The 19,918-nt window shown below is 39.6% G+C and overlaps 1 protein-coding gene across 4 annotated transcripts in view; it reads left to right on the top strand.

The window, feature by feature from the left end:
• Positions 1-414: 414 nt before the first annotated feature.
• Positions 415-19,918, top strand: part of cep112 (centrosomal protein 112) — a 526,403-nt gene continuing 506,899 nt past the window's right edge. For all 4 annotated transcript variants that reach the window (XM_059948278.1, XM_059948276.1, XM_059948277.1 and 1 more), the window contains exon 1: positions 415-626. The gene's annotated coding sequence lies outside the window, so the exon portion shown is untranslated. The remainder of the gene's footprint in view (positions 627-19,918) is intronic.

Here is a 19,918-nt window from a genome sequence, read left to right as displayed (position 1 = left end):
AACTATAAACTCCCTTACACCTCTAGCAGAATGTAAAAGACTCAATGTGAATATTTTGGAGAAAGAGGCAGGAGTTGATTTATGGCAAGATCTTCATGAACCTCTTTTTGCACTATTTATGTATTTCATATTTGATAAATTTTTATGACTTTCTTGTGACAAAATAACAAATTCACGTCAGATGTCAGTACTAATAAATCGGGTTCTGATGGGTCATTTTGTTTCACTCGCCTAAACGAATTAAATTCACATAGAATTTCCGACATTATGAGACTCGTCCCTGTAATTTTATGTTCGTACATTACTTCACTGGTTGGCCCATCCTTCGACGCCCTCGCCGATGCCGAGGGAAGCAGCGGAGAGTCGCCGTCTCCATGGCGACCCGAGCGGCGGTTTGTGGAAGTGCATCATCATGCGGCGACGGCGGCGCGAGCGGGCCGGGGTTTGAACGTTGGCACCGGCTCAGATCGGCCGTTTTGGACTCGAGCTGTCGCCGTGGGCAGGCGGGCGGCGGCAGCGCTTTCTTATCCCGGCGGCGGGGTTTAGCCGCCGGCCCGCCGCTCCGTCCCCGTCCGCCTCGGCGAATGTTACTGACTCCTCGAGCCTCTGAGGCCTTCGGTCTGCGGGTAGGTGGAAATCGGGCGGCCGAGTAGCGATCAATTGCCCGCTTGTTTGTAGTCGAGTTCGAATGAGATGGGGAAATGACAGCGAAATTAAGCAAGTAGTTTGTGACTGTCTTCACAGAAAAGCTGAACGTATTAGGAAAATAACAGGTTGATGAAGGAGCATCTCAAAGAAATAAGGATTAGTTTTGTTTTAAAGTAGCATTGTAGATAGAGATTAATGGAACAGTAATAAATACTCTGACTCGATCAACCTCGTTTTAGGATTTTGAAGGAGGTAACTGTGAAGACACTCCAACAAGCTTTGCACTTTGCAAGATGAATAAGAAATTGTTCATCTGTAGCGCCTACATTTCTTAACCAAGTAAACTCTATCCTCAGCACAAGGGATTCTGTATATACTGGAAATCCAGAGGAACTCACTCAAAATGCTGGAGGATCCCAGAAATTTAGGCAGCATCTAAGCAGGGAAATAAACAGCTGATGTTCCAGGCTGAGATCCTTCATCAGGACTGGAAAGGATGGGAGGCAAAGCCAGAATAAGATGGTGGGTGAGGAAGGAGTATAAACTGGAAGATGATGGGCGAGACCAGATGAGGGGGAAGGAGGGGGATGAAGTAAGAAACTGGGAGGTGCTGTGTGGAAGTGGTAAAGGGCTGAAGAAGGAATCTGACAGTGGACCGTGGGAGAAAGGGAAGGAGGAAGTGAGCCAGTGGCAGGTAAGAAGAGAAGGGGTGAGAGTGGAGCCAGAATAGGGAATAGAAATAGAGAGAAAAGAGGGAGAGGGGAGAAATTACTGGAAATTAGGAAAATCAAAGTACATGCCATCAGGTTGGAGACTATCCAGATGGAATATGAGGTGTTGCTCCCCCAAATTGAGAGTGGCCTCAAAGTGACAGACATAACGGAGGGGATGTAGTTAAATTGAGTGACTGATAGATATGAGATTATGGTCCTTGCATTCAACATCAGCAAGATATAGTGTCCTCTATCAAAGTAATGTATAATTCTGCCCTCCTACAAACCTTCATGGTGAGAACCTGGAAAACATGGACCATTTCTCATCCGTCATCTCTTAGCCAAGTTGGATATTGACATAAAAGTTCACTGTTGTATTTAGAGTGTCAGCGCAGGCTTTTATCTTAAGAGGAAGAAGATTTTATTTTATGTAGAGATACTTTAGAGATTTAGAGGAAACCCATCTGGGCATGGGCAGACCGTACAAACTCCTTACAGACTGGTGGGAATTGAACTGGTGTTGTAATGGAGTTTTGCTGACTGCTGCAGTACTGTGCTACCCTGTTGAAGATATTTGAAGGTCATGACATCAAACCCCACATGAAAACTCTACAGCAGCTGTGTAGTAGTAAATCCCATTTTCATGAATCTTTCTGATTCTGATTTATCTCTGCATATTTTTCCCAGTTCACTGGAAGGATAAGTGAAGGATAGTGTCACAAACACAAGAAAATCTGAAAATGTTGAAAATCCAAATCAACACACACAAAATGCTGGGGGAACTCAGCAGGTCAGGCAGCATCTATGGAAAAGAGCAAACAGTCTATGTTTCAGGCCAAGACTCTTGAAAGGGAAGGGGCAAAAAGTCTGAATTAAAAGTATCAGATATGTGAGCGATATGGCTTGCCAATCTGAGGCAATTGAAAGGCTTTTATGTTGTTTTTGACTTCCCTTGTCAGCTATGGATGCATCTTGCTGCCTTTAGAATACTTCCTTTGGCATGCATCTATCCTGTGTTTTCCAAATTTCTCCCAGAAACTCTAGCCATTGCTATTCTGTTGTCAACCCTGCAAGTGCCTCCTTCCAATCAACTTTGGCCAGTTCCTCTCATGCCCCTGTAATTCCCTTTACTCCACTGTAATAGTGATGCATCTGACTTTAGCTTATTCCTCGCAAGTCTATACCTAAGGGTTTCTTTACCTTAAGCTCCCTACTCAAATCTGGTTCATTACACATCACCCAATCCAGAATGGGCTTTGCCCTAGTAGGCTCAACCACAAGCTGCTCTAAAAAGGCATCTTGTATCCGGTTTACAAACTGTCTGTCTTGGGATCCAGAACCAACCTAATTTTCTCAATCTACTTGCATATTGAAATCCCCCAACTATCATAACATCAGAATCAGAATCAAGTTTATTATCACCGGCATGTGACGTGAAATTTGTTAACTTAGCAGCAGCAGTTCAATGCAATACATAATCTAGAATAGAAAAAATAATAATAATAAATAAACAAATCAAATAAAATGTACATATATTGAATAGATTTTTTTAAAATGTGCAAAAAACCAGAAATACTGTATATTAAAAAAAAGTGAGGTAGTGTCCAAGGATTCAGTGTCCATTTAGGAATCGGATGGCAGAGGGGAAGAAGCTGCTTCTGAATCGCTGAGTGTGTGCCTTCAGGCTTCTGTACCTTCTCCCTGATGGTAACAGTGAGAAAAAGGCATGCCCTTGGTGCAGAAGGTCCTTATTAATGGACGCTGCCTTTCTGAGACACCGCTCCCTGAAGATGACCTGGGTACTTCGTAGGCTAGTACACAAGATGGAGCTGACTATATTTACAGTGCTCTGCAGCTTCATTTGGTCCTGTGCAGTAGCCCCCCCCCCCGTACCAGACAGTGATGCAGCCTGTCAGACTGCTTTCCACGGTACAACTATAGAAGTTTTTGAGTGTATTTATTGACATGCCAAATCTCTTTAAACTCCTAATAAAGTATAGCCGCTGCCTTGCCTTCTTTATAACTGCATCAATATGTTGGGACCAGGTTAGATCCTCAGAGACACCCTGGAACTTGAAACTGCTCATTTTCTCCACTTCTGATCCCTCCATGAGGATTGGAATGTGTTCCTTTGTCTTACCCTTCCTGAAGTCTACAATCAGCTCTTTTGTCTCACTGACCTTGAGCACCAGGTTGTTACTGTGGCACCACTCCACTAGTTGGCATATCTCACTCCTGTATGCCCTCTCGTCACCACCTGAGATTCTACCAACAATGGTTTTATTGTCAGTAAATTTATAGATGGTATTTGAGCTATGCCTAGCCACACAGTCATGTGTATGTAGAGAGTTAACAGTGGACTAAACACACACCCCTGAGGTGCGCCAGTGTTGGTCATCAGCGAGGATATGTTATCACCAATCTGCGACAGGATGCGTTTTCTATCTCCTGTTGTAACTGTAAGTCCACATTCTGGCTACTGTTTAGAGGCCTGTATATAACTTCCATCGAGGTCTTTTTACCTTTCCTCTGAGGCTTCTGTGTATTTAGAGCCTTAGGATAGTTGTAAAGTAGAGATGGCAAGTTTCTTGAAAGGGAAGGCGGTAAACGGTTGCATTGAGGTTACAGTTCGCCATCGTGTTTAAATGGCAGAGCAGTCTCAAATTTCTGTCTGTATGTTGGACAAGAATTCTGACGGCACAAGGTAAAGCAGTGCAGATTAATGTGCGGAATTCTGAACCCATCTATGTATACTGTTGCCAAGAGACAACATGTAGTGGAGAGAAGGGAGAGGAGCGAGCCAAGCATATATCTTTTGGAGAAGGCAGATAATGATGCAAAGGTGACAAGGGCAGCTAATGCTCCAGGTGGTTTGTCTACAATCATATAATTGAGGTTAGATCAAAATAGAAGCTGAATAGTTGAAGGAAAGACATTGCTTGGTGGTGTAGGGGAGTGGATAGTGAAAGGTACAGAGTGACAGATTGGTAATGTATACGTTTTAATTGCTTGTTTCAAGCAAGTTTAGGTTTTGAAATTTATAATGTATGCACATCTTACAAGATCTCTGAAACTCTCTTATCTTAGCAACAGCAAAGTTGCATTAAATGGAGAGCTGCGATTGTAAATATAGGTGCTCTTTTGGAAAATAAGCCTTGCACAGGATCAGTTATTCTAACTTATTAAATGATTTTCTGTTGTTAGCATTTTCTAGGCTGATTTGATTACTGCTAATGGAGAATTGCCGTGAAAACTGCAGGAGGAATGGGCTGGGTGACTTCAGGAATAGCAGGGGCCTGCTGACTCATTTGTTGATACCCAAAATTGTTTTATCAGTCATGTCTTGCAGAAAGCTCAACCCAACTAGAGAGTGAACATACAGAGGTGTCATTTCTATGATCAGTGTCTCAGGAAGTTCAGGTTCAAGTGATGTCATGCCTTTATTCTTCTTGAGCAAAACCTAAGTACGTGAGTCTGATGGCTGGTGCTGGTGGCTGTCAAAGTGAAGGTCCTTGTTTATCCCCCTCGGGCTTTGGAATATTTCCAGGTTATATTGAGGCTGTCAACAAAATTTCACCATCTATCGCATGCAGATGTGAGGCAGAAGCAGATGTGTTCTTTGTAAGCATCACGCACAATATTCTGGAGGAACTCAACAGGTCAGGTAGCATATATGGAAAAAAGTACAGTTGACGTTTTGGGCCTATACAGTCTCGTCGAAGGGTTTTGACTTGAAACATCCACTGTTTTTTTTAACATAGACGCTGCCTGGCCTGCTGAGTTGCTTCAGCATTTTGTGTGTGTTGCTCAAGGTTCAATATGTTACGAGTTCAGAGGTGCGCTTCTGCATACCACTATTATTTGAGTTACTGTCATCTTCCTGTCAACTTGAACCAATCTGGCCATTCTCCTATAATCTCTCATCAACAAAGCATTTTTGCACAGATCTCCTGCTCACTGCATTTTTTTTGTTTTTCATATCATTCTCTGTAAACTTTCGAGATAGTTGTGCATGAAACTACCAGGAGATAAGCAGTTCCTGAGATGCTCAAACCCTCCCCATCTGACATCAACAATCATTCCATGGTCAAAATCACTTAGATTACATTTCTTCTCCATTCTGATGTTTGTCTTGAACAACAGCTGAACTTCTTGATCATGTCTATATGCTTTTATGCATTGAGTTGCTGATACATGATTGACTGATTGGCTACTTGCATTGGTGAGTGGGTGTACAGGTGTACCTAATAAAATAGCCATTGAGTGTACACCGTTAATATATCATCCAGAGGATGATTTTTTTATTTAGTACTTTTAGTGCAGTTACAAAGTGGCATGTATGATGTAGTGAGCATCTCTGAATCATGGCTGAAAGAAGAATATAGCTGGGAACTTAACGTCTGATGATACATATTGTATCAAAAAGTCGGGGAGGTAGCAGAGGGGGTAGTGTGGCTCTGTTGGAAAAATAAAATCAAATTATTAGAAAGAGGTGATGTAGGTGTTTGATGGGAGTGATATGCAGACTCCCAAATGATAGTAAAAATGTGCTCTACAAATTACAATGGGAGATAGAAAATGTATGTCAAAAGGACAATGTTATGATTGTCATGGGATGCAGGTAAATTGGGAAACCCAGGTTGGTGCTGGATCTCAAGAGGAGGGATTTCTAGAATGCCTGCGGGATGACTTTATTGAGCAGCTGTGCTTGAGCCCACTAGAGAATCAGATATTCTGGACTGGGTGTTGTGCAATGAACCGGAATTGAGAAGAGAGCTTAAGGTTAAGGAAACCTTAGAGGACAATGTTCATATATGATCGAATTCAACATGCAATTTGAGAGGAGAAGCCAAAATCAGATGTATATTATAGTGCATTAAAGGGAATTACACAGAGGCATGAGAGAAAAGCTGTCCAAAAGTGATTGGATAGGAACACGAGCAGGGATGATGGCAGAGCAGCAATGGCTGGAATTTCTGGGAACAATCTATAATAAATATATATGAGGGGACATGTAATAGAGCAAAAATTAGTGGGAGGTTAGAGGAATGAAATCTTTTATAAACCAGCAGAAGGCAACTAAAAAAGTAATAAAGAAGGAAAAGATGGAATAAGAAAATAAACTAGCCAATAATATTAAAGAGGTTACCAAAAGTTTCTTCAGATCTTCAGTGTGAAAGAGAGGTGTGTGTAAATGTTGGATTGCTGGAAAATGATGTTGGAGAGTTAGTAATTGGGGACAAGGAAAGAGGAGACAAACTGAATAAGCATTTTATATCATTCTTTACTGTGGAAGACAGTAGCAGTATGCTGGAAGTTTGAGACTATCGGGGGGCAGTAGTGTATGAAGTTACCATGATTAGGAAGAAGGTTGTTGGGAAACTGAAAGGTCTGAAGGTCACCTGAACCAGATGGTTTATGTCCTAGGGTTCCAAAAGAGATCACTGAAGAAATTGTGAAGGCATTAGTAATAATCTTTCAAGTATCACTAGATTCTGGAATGGTTCTGGAGGACTGGAAAATTGTAAGTGTCACTCTACTCTCTCTTCAAGAAGGGAGACAGGCGGAAGAAAGAAAATTATAGGCCAATTAGTCTGACCTCAGTGGAACTACAGAGCCCCGCTCACAGAGCTCGGGAAGATCTGCAAATCAAGTGAGCACCTGAGTACTGTCAGGGGCTGCTATTATACATCCGTTATCACATACATGCTTTGATAAGGATACACAGTGCAACTTTCTCATGCACTGGCCAAGATTGACTGGAAAGACACTGGCAGGAAGGACAGCAGAGCAGCAATGGCTGGAGTTTCTGTGAAAAATGAGGGAAGTGCAAGACATATTCCAAATAAGAGGAATATTCCTTGTTCATACATTATTCTCACAGCACAACTTTTCAAGCTGCCAATAAGTCAGTTAGGTTTTATCCCTTTTAATTCTGCATATGATTCTTCATTGGGGTAGTTGGAGGCATGTGATAAAATAGGCTATAGTCAGCATAGTTTCCTTTAGGGAAAATCTTGCCTGACAAAACTTTTGGATTTCTTTGAAGAAATAACAAGCAGGATAGACAAAGGAGAATTGGCAGATGTTGTGTACTTGGATTTTCAGAAGGCCTTTGACAAGGTGCCATACATGAGGCTTCTTAGCAAGTTAAGAGCCTATGCTATTATAGGTAAGATATTAGCAAGGATAGAGCATTGGCTAACTGACTGGAGGCAAAGAATAGTGATAAATTGAGCTTTTTCAGCCATTGACCAGTGGTTTTCCACAGGGAACTGTGTTGGGACTGCTTCTTTTTATGTTATAGGTCAATGATTTGGATGATGGAATTGATGTTTTTTTTTGACCAAATTTGCAGACAATACGATAGGTGAAGGGGCAGGTAGTTTTTAGGAAATAGAGAGGCTGAAGAAGGACTTGGATTAGGATAACGGGTAAAGAAGTGGTAGATGGAATATAGTGTTGGGAAGTGTATGGCCATGCACTTTGGTGGAAGAAATAAAAGCACAGACTACTTTCTAAAGTGAGAGAAAATTCAAAAATCAGATGTGCAAAGGGACAAGGGAGTACTTGCGCAGGATTCCCTAATTTGCAAGTTGAGTTGGTGGAGAGAAAAGCAATTTCAATGTTAGCATTCATTTCAAGAGGACTAGAATGTAAAAGCAATGCTGATGCTGTATAAAGTACTGGTAAGGTCTCATTTGGAGTATTGTGAACAGTTTTGGGCCCCTGATCTAAGAAAGGATGTGTTGACATTAGAGAGGTTTCAAAGGAAGTCTACAAAAATGATTCTGGGATTGAAAGCCTTGTCATATGAGGAATGTTTGTTGGCTCTGGGCATCTACTCACAGGATTTCAGACGAATGAAGGGTGACCCTCCTTCAAATCTATCAAATGTTAAATGGCCTCATTAGAGTGGATGCGGAAAGGATGTTTCCTATGGTGGGGAAGTCTAAGACCAGAGGACACAGCCTCAGAATAAAGGGGTGTTCTTTTAAAACAGAGATAGGGATAAATTTCTTCAGCCGGATAATGGTGAATCTCTGGAATTTGTTGCTGTAGGCAGCTATGGAGGCCAAGTCATTCATCATATTTAAGGTAGAGATTAATAGATTATTGATTAGTCAGGAAACGAAGGTATATGGGGGGTGGGGTGTGGGAGAAGGCAGGAGATTGGGGCTGAGAGGGAAAATGAATAAGCCAAGATGAAATGGCAGAGCAGACTTGATGGACCAAATATCCTAGTTCTGCTCCTATATTGTATTGTAGTTTTTTGTTTCATTGACATGGTATCTTAAGTATAAGGTTTTCTAATTTTTAGGTATTGAAAGAATTGCAGTATTAGGAATTAATGCAGGAATTGATGCTGGGATAAAGAACAGACTTGATCTTATTGAATGGTGGAGGAGGCTCACTCCTATTTCTTATGTACATAATTATTGGCTTAAGTTTATTTTATTAGGAATATACTATAAGTAACATTGTCTTGATTTTTATTTTGCTAGTTATCGTAACCTATCCAATTGTAAATAGTGCATCAATTTTTGTTGATTAAGTAATGTTTATGTCAGTGTGCATTGATTAGTCAGGTGAGATGACAGTATGCAATCACAATGCCACCAAGCCTTTTCTTTCTTTTATACTTGGACTTTGGAGATTTCTGTGCTGGCTTAGTATGCTTAACTGTTCTAAAAATATGTGTTTCTGTTGATGATGTGATACAGAACAAACATTGTATTGCCAAATCCCCCTGAAGATTGCTCCATAGGGGGAAAAAAAGCAGCACTGTAACTACATGGTTTTCTTCTAATTATTCAGTATTTATAAATAATTAAACTAATTTTTCTATAAATATACATTGTAACAAAAAGATGTGCTTTCTCACAGTATTTTTATCCAATTGGTGGGTCTATTGTAACGACATTCATGACTTTGATGCCTAGTTGTTTACTCGGTAAATATGGAATACTCTGCAAATCTGAATCAGTCTGTGAAGCAATGTGAAAGTATGCAGAGAAGATTGTAATTAGAGAGCATATACTTGGAAAGCAGACTTTATGCATGTCCCTTACTCCAACCTCTGCTGCAGTTTGGAGGTTGGAGAAAGAATTCAAGATCATTGATGCCACTGAAAAATTCTTAATTTATTTTCCATTTATCTAATACCTAAAGCTCCAACTGTCAGCTTTGAAATTTATAAGGTCCTGGTCTGTTCAACAATATAAGTCTTTGGATTTAGATCATAAGACATAGGAGCAGAATTAGGACATACAGCTCATTGAATCTGCTCCACCATTCCATCATGTCTGATTTATTATCCCTTTGAACTCTATTCTCCTGCCTTTTGCTGTATCCTTTGATGCCTGTACTAATCAAGAACCTATCAACTTTTACTTTAAGTGTAACCAATGACTTGGCCTCCACAGATGTCTGTGGCAATGAATTCCACAGATTCACCACATTCTGGCTAACAACATTCCTCCTCAGCTCTGTTCTACAGTTTTTATGATTTACTATATTGATACTGACCATAGTTCTTACCAGGATTGGAAGGTAAGAACCATACCTAGCTATGAAATAATAAAGATTAACTTTTATTTGTCACATGTACATCAAAACATTGAAACATACAGTGAAATGTGTTGTTTTGCATCAACATCCAGTGTAGTCTGAGATTACATCAAGTGTTGTCATACTCCTGGCACCAACATAGCATGCCCACAACTTACTGAACCTAACCCAGAAATCTTTAGAATGTGGGAGCAAACTGGAGTCACCAGAGGAAACCCATGCAGCCACGGTGACAATTTAGAAATTCCTTATAGATAGTAGTGGCAATTGAACCCTGATCTTACAGCTAGCACTGTGAAGCATTACGCTAACTGCTATGCTGCCATGTCGTCCTCTCCACTAGGAGTTATATATCAGGAATGAGTATTCCTAGTAAAGACTACTTATTGTTGATTCTTTCAAGAATTAAGCTAATATCAAAAAAACTCTTTTGTTGTGGTCAGTGTATGCTGAACTGTGAGATTTATTTGAATCTTTTCTGTTTTCTCTGACACTACTTAGCAATGTGATAACATCCCACTGGGTGCGTGTAGTATTTTGATTCTTTCAATGTTATTACATGGAAATTTTTTTTCCCTTTTTGATCGAGGTCTTGTTAGCCAGCCCTCCTGATAAAGGAAGCTCCAATTTCCCACCCAGTCCTAGTATTTGTTGATTCCTTTAGAATCCAGGAGGGTTGAATTCTGTCTAACTTAGCTGTGAATTTTCTCAGCAATTTAAGTTCAAAAATTTATTCTACAACGAAATTAATTGTTGTAGACCTACGTGCACTGGCTGTACGTGCTACAAAAATGAGGCTTTTTGCAACAACAGCATAATAGATTACAAACATTAGCTAATATAAAATTAAACTGTCATGAATTATACATAGCTAAATAAATGTGAAATATAGTCCAAGGTAGTGTTGGTTTTTCAGGCCAGTTCAAGACCCTGATGGCAGTGGTGAAGTGAACCTTGAGGTCTGTGTCTTAAAGCTCCTGTACCTCCTGTTGATGACAGAATTGAAAAAATGGCATTGCCTGGTCTTTGGAGATCCTTGGTGATGACGGAAAAAATACACCCAAGTCCTGTGGCTTGGTTCATGTACAAAGAATGGCCAGTTCCCTCACTATTAGTAGGTGAATTGATGTTTAGTCAACTGGACCCTACTACAAAACAGATGATGTGTTTCAGAGATTGATCATCATAATTAATATTAATGTTCCATGGAGTACTTCAGGAAATCTAGCATTAAAAGTTCTCTGGGCTTACTGAAGTATTTGTTCCAGTAGTCAAAGGATCCCGTTTTCTACTAAGAAACATGGTTATTTTCCACTTTTGTTGGCATGCTTATGATCATTTACTCATCCCACGTTGTATCCAGGCCCTCTCATTTGTTGCAATGGCTAATTAATGTTCATTTTTTAACTCTTTGCTTTCTAGAGTAACATTGTGCATAATTAGGAACACTAATTTTTTGGTATTGGTCTATTATTGTTACATAAACTGAGATACAGTGAAGCATTTTTATTTACCTGCCATCTAGTCAGATCAAGCCGCACATTACTATGTAAAGGGAGTAAAAACAAAAACAGTGCAGAATATAGTATTGGAATGACAGAGAGTGCAGTACTGGTAAACAAATAGGGACATAGATGGATTGGGAGATTAAAAAGCCATTTTTTGTTCATGAGAGATCTGATATAGACTTATTTTGGCTCTTGATGTATTTAGGTAGCAAATTTCTAAGTAAATTTATTACCAATATACACATCCCTGAGACTGAGATATGAGTGAGGGATGAGGGTTGGAGGAATATGTTCTAATTGGAAGTAAAGTGGTCAGTAAACATTATCTTAGTATGCTTTGTAGAAGTACTTTCCCATATGTACAGTAGACGGCTGAAGCTAAAGATAACCACTTCTGTTTCTAAAAAAAAATCCAAGTGGTTTATTGTCAGTTGAGCAAATTTCTGTTTCAGTTTTAGTGACTGACCAATCTGAAAGCAGCATCTGTACATTTAACGGCTTACTGAGGGTAAAAAAGACTAGTTTGGGACTTATAAATTATTTCACTTCCTTAATGAGCCCTTTATAGCTAATGATTTACAATGCTAAGAAATTTGAGGATTTTTTTTGTCAGGAAAATGATTACCAATTTGCAATGTGTGCTTGTGTTACAGATTTAGTATAGCTTGCCACACATGTAAGGAGCCTAGCTTTCAGCCGCTGAATTTGAGCCTCTTAAAGAACAAAATAACCAGAAGGTTCAAAATCATCCATGACATTTAAAAAAAACTCTCTGATGTCTCAGTGGAATTCTTTTCACAATGATAGCAAATTTAAAATGGTCTAGAGTCAGATGACTCAAAATTTTTTGTTCCGCTTCAGGATTGTTGTGTCCTTTAAACATTACTGCTTCTGTTTTTTGGACTGCTAATCAAAAATAAAGATTCAGATATTCTGAAACTATTTCATCTGCCCCATTTTTGGTATTGGTTCCAGTTCCCACTTTGGTCAGAAGCAAAGCTTGGTATCCTCTAAATTGCTTCAAAAGGGTAATCACACCAGTGCCCAAGAAGAGCATGGTGAGCTGCCTCAATGACTATTGACCAGAAGTACTCAACTACAGTAACGAAGTGCCTCGAGAGGTGCGTTCTGGCTAAGATTAATTCCTAGCTGAGCAAGGACCTACACTTGCTGCTGTTTGTTTACTGCCACAACAGGTCTGCAGTGGATGCAATGTCACTGGCTCTCCACTCTGCTTTGGAACATCTAAACAGTAAAACAACTATCAGGCTGCTGTTTATTGATTACAGTTTGGAGTTCAGTAGCATTACCCCCACTGTGCTAATCACCAAGCTTTTAAACCTGGGTCTCTGTATATCCTCTGCACTCCGACTTCCTCATCAGGAGACCACCGTCAGTACAGATCGGTGATAATATCTCCTCCTAGCTGACCCGCAACACAGGTGCACCTCAGGAATGCAGACATATCCCACTGCTCTACTCTTTCCATTCTATGACTGTGTGACTAAGCACAGCTAAAACATCATTTATAAATGCACAGATGACCCCACTGTTGTTGGTAAAATCTCAGGTGGCATTGGGGAGGTGTATGGGAGTGAGAGGAAGTGGCTGATTGAGAGGTGTTGCAACAACATCAGCAAGTCTTAAGGAATTGATTGTAGATTTTAGAAGTCAGTCCTCACTGAAGGGTCAGTGGTGGAAAGATGAGCAGCTTCAGGTTTCTGGCGTCACCATCATTTGGGCTCAACACGTTAATGCAATCATGAAGAAGACACAGCACTTCATTAGGAGTTTGAAGAAATTTGGTACATCACTAAAGACTAACAAATTTCTACAGATGTACTGTAAGAGCATTTTGTTTGGTTGAACCACTGTCTGATATTGTGGTTTAGGATTGAGATGCATGGGATTGTAGGAGGTTTCAGAGAGTTGTACACTCAGCTGTTCAAATGTTCACAAACTTTTTCACCGCTGAGGACATCTTCAAGAGTTGATGCCTCAAGAAGAAAGTATCCATTATTAGGGTCACCATCTGGGACACACTTTCTTGTTACTGCTGTTAGGGAGGAGGTACATAAGCCTGAAGACCCACACTCAAAAATTCAGGATTAGCTTCTTCTCTGTCATCAGATTTTGAAAGGTCCACAAATGCTACCTTGTTATTCCTTTTTTTCCAACTGATTCTGATTCTCAGTTTATTGTCATCTGTATTGAGGTACAATGAAAAACTTGCCTTTCATGCTGTCCATGCAGATCAAATCATTGCAACAGTGAACTGAGGTTGTGAATGTAGAGTTAAGTGTTAAAGTACAGAGAAAGTGCATTGCAAGTAGACAGTAAGGTGCAAGGTCACAACATGGTAGATTGTGACGTTAACAGTGCATCTTATCATACAAGAGAACTTTTCATTAGTCTTATAACAGCGGAATAGAAGCTGGCCTTGAGTCTACTGGGACATGCATTCAGGCTTTTTTATCTTCTGCCTGTTGGAAAGGAGGAGAAGAGAGAATGTCTGGGGTGGGTGGCGTCTTTGATTATGCTACCTGTTTCACTGAGGCAGCAAGAAAGTATAGAGCTAGAGGTAGTTTCCATGTGACCTGGTCTTATCACAACTGGTTGTTTTCAAAATAGACTGACCTCATGATTTTGCTTCTGTGTTTGTCATTTGAAGATATGACAATTTTAATTTGTCTAAGCTAGCCTCGCATCTTGCATTCTCTGGAAAGTCCAATTCACCTAAAACTTGTCTGTGCCAAAATTTTAAATCATTCCTTGTTCCTTGGTTCATTGCCTTTTAAAAATTACTGTTCAGTACTGTCAGATGCTTTTCTACATTAAAGAGTACATTTTTTAAGAGCGTGTTCTATTTGGAGTTAATTTCAATACGATATTTAGTTTAGATCACATGATCTGTAAAAACACAGATTTTTTGGAACTGCTGCTGGAATTTAAAGCTAGTACAAAAATTATCAAATGTTATCAAGATGCAAAGAATTGGTAGTACATCATTTTTGATTGATTGATGGTCCATTTCCTTGTATTGATGTACATAAGATAGCAATTCAGCTGGAGCAAAGATGTGTTGCTATTTAAAGAGTATAGTTACTTTGAATAGCTGTCTTGTGTACACTAAAACTGCAGTCATTGCTGCTCTCTGGTGGTGGAGACTGATCCTTTGTTTTTAAAGTTTCAAAGGTTTCAATACCATTAGAATGCCATGGGTAAGCTTGACAGTAGTTTGCTTATTTATCTAATTTATTAATTTCCTTTATTATTAATTTGGTAATCTCTTTGCTTCTGCTTACAGTTAGATCTAATTAACAGAAAGCTATTTAGGATAATCAGAATCAAATTTAATATCATTGGCATATGTTGTGAAATTTGTTATGCAGTAGCAATACATTGCAAATATAATGGAAACTGTAAATTATTATGTCAGCAGATTTATAGATGACTTTTGAGTTGTCGCTAGCTAGCTATGATAAAGCAGTGGGCTAGGCATACATCCTTGAACTGTGCCATGGTTGATTATCAGTAAGGTGGAGATGTCATTTCCGATCCACACAGTCTGTGGTCTTCTGGTGAGGAAGTCAAGGATCCAGTTGCAGAGAAAGGTACAGAGGTGCAGGGTTTGGAGTTTTTTGATCAGAACTGTAGCAATGATTGTATTTAAACAGTGAGCTGTAGTCAATTGACAGCAGCCTGATGTAAGTATTAGAATTGTCCAGGTGATCCAAGGCTACATGAAGAGCCAATGTGATCACATACACTGTGTACCTTTTGTGGTGATTGGCAAGTTGCAGTGGTACTGCTGTATGATTTACTAGAAATGCGATTTGCATATTGTCAATTATTCAGTTTTCATGGAGCTGCCTTTAATGTTGTTTCCTGGAAATGAGCTTTAATTAAGAGATGCAAGCTGGAATCTGTGCTGGGTTGGGCTAGCTCTCCTGTCAGAGTCGCTCTCTAGAATTTGCCCTGGAAGACAGGTTGGATTGTCTTCGTCTGCAGCTTACCCAGCATGAGATAAGCTGAATTGCCTTTGTCAGAGGCTGAGCCAGCGTGAGACGAGAAACTGCTGCATGCTTGCAAAAATGTGGCTCTTAGACAATATCCCATTTACCATTAGTCTTCAGGGACCTTAGCCAATATTATTTTGTGATTATATATGCTGTATGCTCTGTATGACCGTATACAATGTGTTTTGCATCTTGGCCCTGGGAGAATGCTGTTTGTTTAGCTCTCTGGTTCCTAATGTGGGTGATGTTGCCTCCTTGGGGCAGTGATAGTTTCTAAGGGGCTGATTTATTATTTTTATGTTTTGTTTCAATAATTGGGATGATGGAATTGATGGCTTTGTTGCAAAGTTTGCAGATGATATGAAGAGAGGCATATCTCTTCATATGCTAGTTTTGAGGAAGTAGAGAGGCTACAGAAGAACTTAAGTTAAGGAGAACAGGCAAATAAGTGGCAGATGAAATACTGCGTCGGAAAGTGTATGGTCATGCTCTTCAGTAGAAGAAATGAAAGGGCTGATTATTTTCTAAATGGAAAGAAGTTACAAAACTCTGAGGCACAAAGGGACTTGGGAGTCCTTGAGCAGGATTCCATAATGGTTAATTCTGGTGAGTCTGGTGAGGAAGGCAAATGTGATGTTAGCATTCGTTTTGAGAGCACTAGAATATAAAAGCAAGGATGTAATGTAGAGACTTTATAAAGCACTGGTGAGGCCTCACTGGGAGTATTGTGAGCAGTTTTGTGCCCCTTATTTTAGAAAGGATGTGCTGAAACTGGAGAGGGTTCAAAAGAGGTTCATGAAAATGATTTCAGGATTGAATGGCTTGTCATATGAAGAGTGTTTGTGGCTCTGTGCCTGTATTCACTGGAATTCAGAAGAACGAGGGGTGATCTAATTGAAACCTATTGAATGTTGAAAGGACTTGATAGAGTAGATGTGGGGAGGACGTTTCCTATGGTGGGAGCGTCTGAGACCTGAGGATACAGCCTCAGAATAGAGGGGTGTCCTTTTAGAACAGAGATGAAGAGGAATTTCTTTGATGAGAGTGTGGTGAATCTGTGGAATTTGTTGCCACAGACAGCCTAATCCTGCAGCTATATCTTATGGTTTTATGACAAGGATAAAAGGGGGAGGCGGTGGAGGAATGCTCACTAGCAAAGGGGTCAGCTGAGGGATTACAGGCTTAATTTAAGAAATTAATTGAGGCGTTTGATCCCCAGTGTCTCATAATTGATTACAATGATCACATAATTACCTCATCTCTTGGTAGCCCATCATTCTTTTAGACTTTGCTCAAAGTGCATTATAGTTGTTGAAAAGCAATGTGACACTTCTGTATTTGGCATACCATGAGAATTATGGACTTAAGAAATTGTGTTATTTATGGGCCCAGCCTGTGCATTATTGTCGTTCACTACTGTGGTACAGTGTTAGTATGATTCTGATGCAATTACTGTGAATTAGTGTTTGGCGTTCAATGGGGTAAAGTTAAGAATTTGCCCTTTCAAATGCTCTTGACTGCATTTGAAGGTTCTTTGAACATTTGAAGAGAATACTCCCTGATAAAGCAAACAAGAACTTAGCTTATTTCCATTCACATCGTGAAAACTTTCAGAAATGAAAGTCACTTCAAACCATATTTGCCAGTACTTCATAACAAAACAGTGATGGTTTGCATGCTTCATACATCATTTCATTGCTCATTGTTAAATCTGGAAAGCCACATACAATTGTAGAAGAACTGATTCTGCCAGCAGTAAGGGAGGTTCTGAGAATGATTTTGGCTAAGTGAGCAAATCAAATAATTAAATTGTTGCTGAGCAGAATCAACTCTGTTCAAGAATTAATAGATGGAGCATGTGGGGATCCTCCGATATCCAGGCAATCTTTCTTCTTTTTTCTTTCTTTAGATAGGGGTTAAGGGGGGGGAGGGTTAATATTATTTTTCTCACTATTTATCATCACATTTATTCTTTGTAATTTTCTAAATTTTAATAAATAAATGTTTTTTAAAAAGTTGCATTTCTGGATGCAGCGACGGACTGTGTCAAGTGACAATGGTTTTCTGAAGTACTCTCGAGCCCAGGTTGCTATAATGGTCACAGTAGCATGACAGTTTCTTAGGCAGTGCCGCCTGCGGGCTCGAAGATCACGCGCATTCAACAGTGGTTTCTGACCTTACCCTTTACGCACTGAGATGTCTCTGAATTCTCTGAATCTTTTCACAATATTATGTACTGTAGATGTTGAAAGACCTAAATTCTCTGCAATCTTGCGTTGGGAAATGTTCCTTTTGAACTGACTAACAACTCTCTCACGAATTTTGGCACAAAGGGGTGAGCCACGACCCATCCTTGCTTGCAAAGACTGAGCCTTTGATGGACGCTACTTTTATACCCAGTCATGATACCTCACCTGCTACCAATTAGCCTGCTTAATGTGAAGTCTTCCAAACCGGTGTTACTTGAATATTCTGTGCATTTTTCAATCTTATTTTAACTCTGTCCCAACTTTTCTTGAGTGTGTTGCAGCCATCAAATTCTAAATTTGTGTATATTTACAAAATACAATTAAGTCGGTCAGTAAAACTATTGAAAATCTTTTTTTCGTACTTTTGTCAGTTAAATAAAGGTTCACGTGAATTTTAAAAAGAAGAATTAATAAATGGCATGGCTGAGAATGTGGAAGACACGTTGTGTAACATAAGACTACAAAATTTGCTCTGTAGTTGGATGAGTCAACTTTGCAAGGCAACGAATCTTTGCTTCTTGATCATGTTTACTTTTAAGAGATGAAGCATGTTTCAAGAGTTGGTATTTGCAAGGGGACTAGAAACAGATTTGAAGGGGGAGTCAATATTTCAGGTTGTTGAGCAATTTTTCAATAAGAAAGACATTCCCCTCATTCTTGCTTGTGCAACAGATGGGGCACCATCAATGATGACAGGATGCCACCATGGGGTTATTAATTTATTGAAAAAAAAGCTGTAACTAACATATTTACCATTCACTGTCTAATTCACTGATTATATCTTGTCGCAAAAAAACCTGAGTGAACATCTGCACAAATCATTAAATGTTGTTATCACAGGAGTAATAATAAAGTCTCATGCTCTCAATTCTTGATTACTTTGAGAACTTTGTGTTGAGAATGATGAGCAGTTTGAATGCTTACTGTTGTACACAGAAGTTAGGTGGCTTTCAAAAGGAATGTGCTTGAGATGCTTTTATGCATTTTTTGAAACTGATAAAAGTCTTTGATGGCTCGAATGCTTTATTCAGTAATCAACTCAAGAATATCAGGCATGACATTGCTTATTTGTCAGAATTATTCACAATGTTTAATGAAAACAATATTCAATTGTAAAGAAATGATGTGAATCTGATCAAATTCAAATCAGTTGTCTACACAATTTCTGTTCAAGTTAACTAGTTAAGTGCAACATTGGCTAGTGTGATCTTTTCTAATTTCCGAGCCCCTCTTAGTAGGAAGAGAAAGAAAGAAAATAACAGATGATGATCTTCAAGTATACCATGCCCACCTGGGTGAGCTGCATAGAGACACGTCGGAGAGATTTAAGGATCTTCTTTCAATCCAAACTCCACATTGGGTAATAAATCCATTCCTGATCACTGTAATGAAGGCTTAACAGGAAGGATGGAAGAAGAACTGATTTTGCTATAAAATGACTTTGAGCAGAAGCCATGTTCAAAAAAATCATATCAAGACTCTTGGTTGCAGAAATAAATCTCTGAACGCTATTCTGCACTGTGGAAAAGGTCAATATGTTCCTTATTGCCTTTCCAATATATGATAAGGCAGAGGGTGGTTTCAGAGCAGTCACCCAACTTCTTTCAAAGCAACAAAACAGACTGCAAGTTACTGAACGTGGGGACTTGAGGCTCCTTCTGCGTGAGATTCAGCCTGCTTTTGCTGATTCAGCTGATATCACTGTTCCAACCCCATCCATTTTTATATCTAAGGTGTTGCCGTATAATTTAAAACGTGCAAACTATGGTCAGCTTTGATTCTTGATTTGTACAAAATACTTCACTGTTTTAGTGATCCATTAAATTAATTGTTGGAGGCTAGGTACAGTCTGAAGAAGGAGTTTGCAGGTTCTCCCTGTGTGGGTTTCCTCCAGGTGCTCCAGTTTCCTCCCACGTTCCAAAGGTGTACAGGTTAGGGTTAGTAAGGTGTGGGCATGTTATGTTGAGACTGGAAGCATGGCAACACTTGTGGTTGATCCCCAGCACATCCTCAAACTGTGTTGGTTGTTGAGGCAAACAACTCTATGTTTCAATAACTTGATGTAAAAAACATGACAAATAAAGCTGATCTTTAATCTTTATCTTTGAATGGATATATAGAACAAACTGATGGTGTAGAAAAGGTTTGGAGAACTGTATAAAAACACAAAATGCTGGCAGAACTCAGCAGGCCAGACAGCATCTATGGGA

This window comes from Hypanus sabinus, chromosome 23 (genome assembly GCF_030144855.1).
Source record: "Hypanus sabinus isolate sHypSab1 chromosome 23, sHypSab1.hap1, whole genome shotgun sequence".
Classification (NCBI taxonomy): Eukaryota; Metazoa; Chordata; class Chondrichthyes; order Myliobatiformes; family Dasyatidae; genus Hypanus; species Hypanus sabinus.
This window is presented reverse-complemented; position numbering and strand designations above follow the sequence as displayed.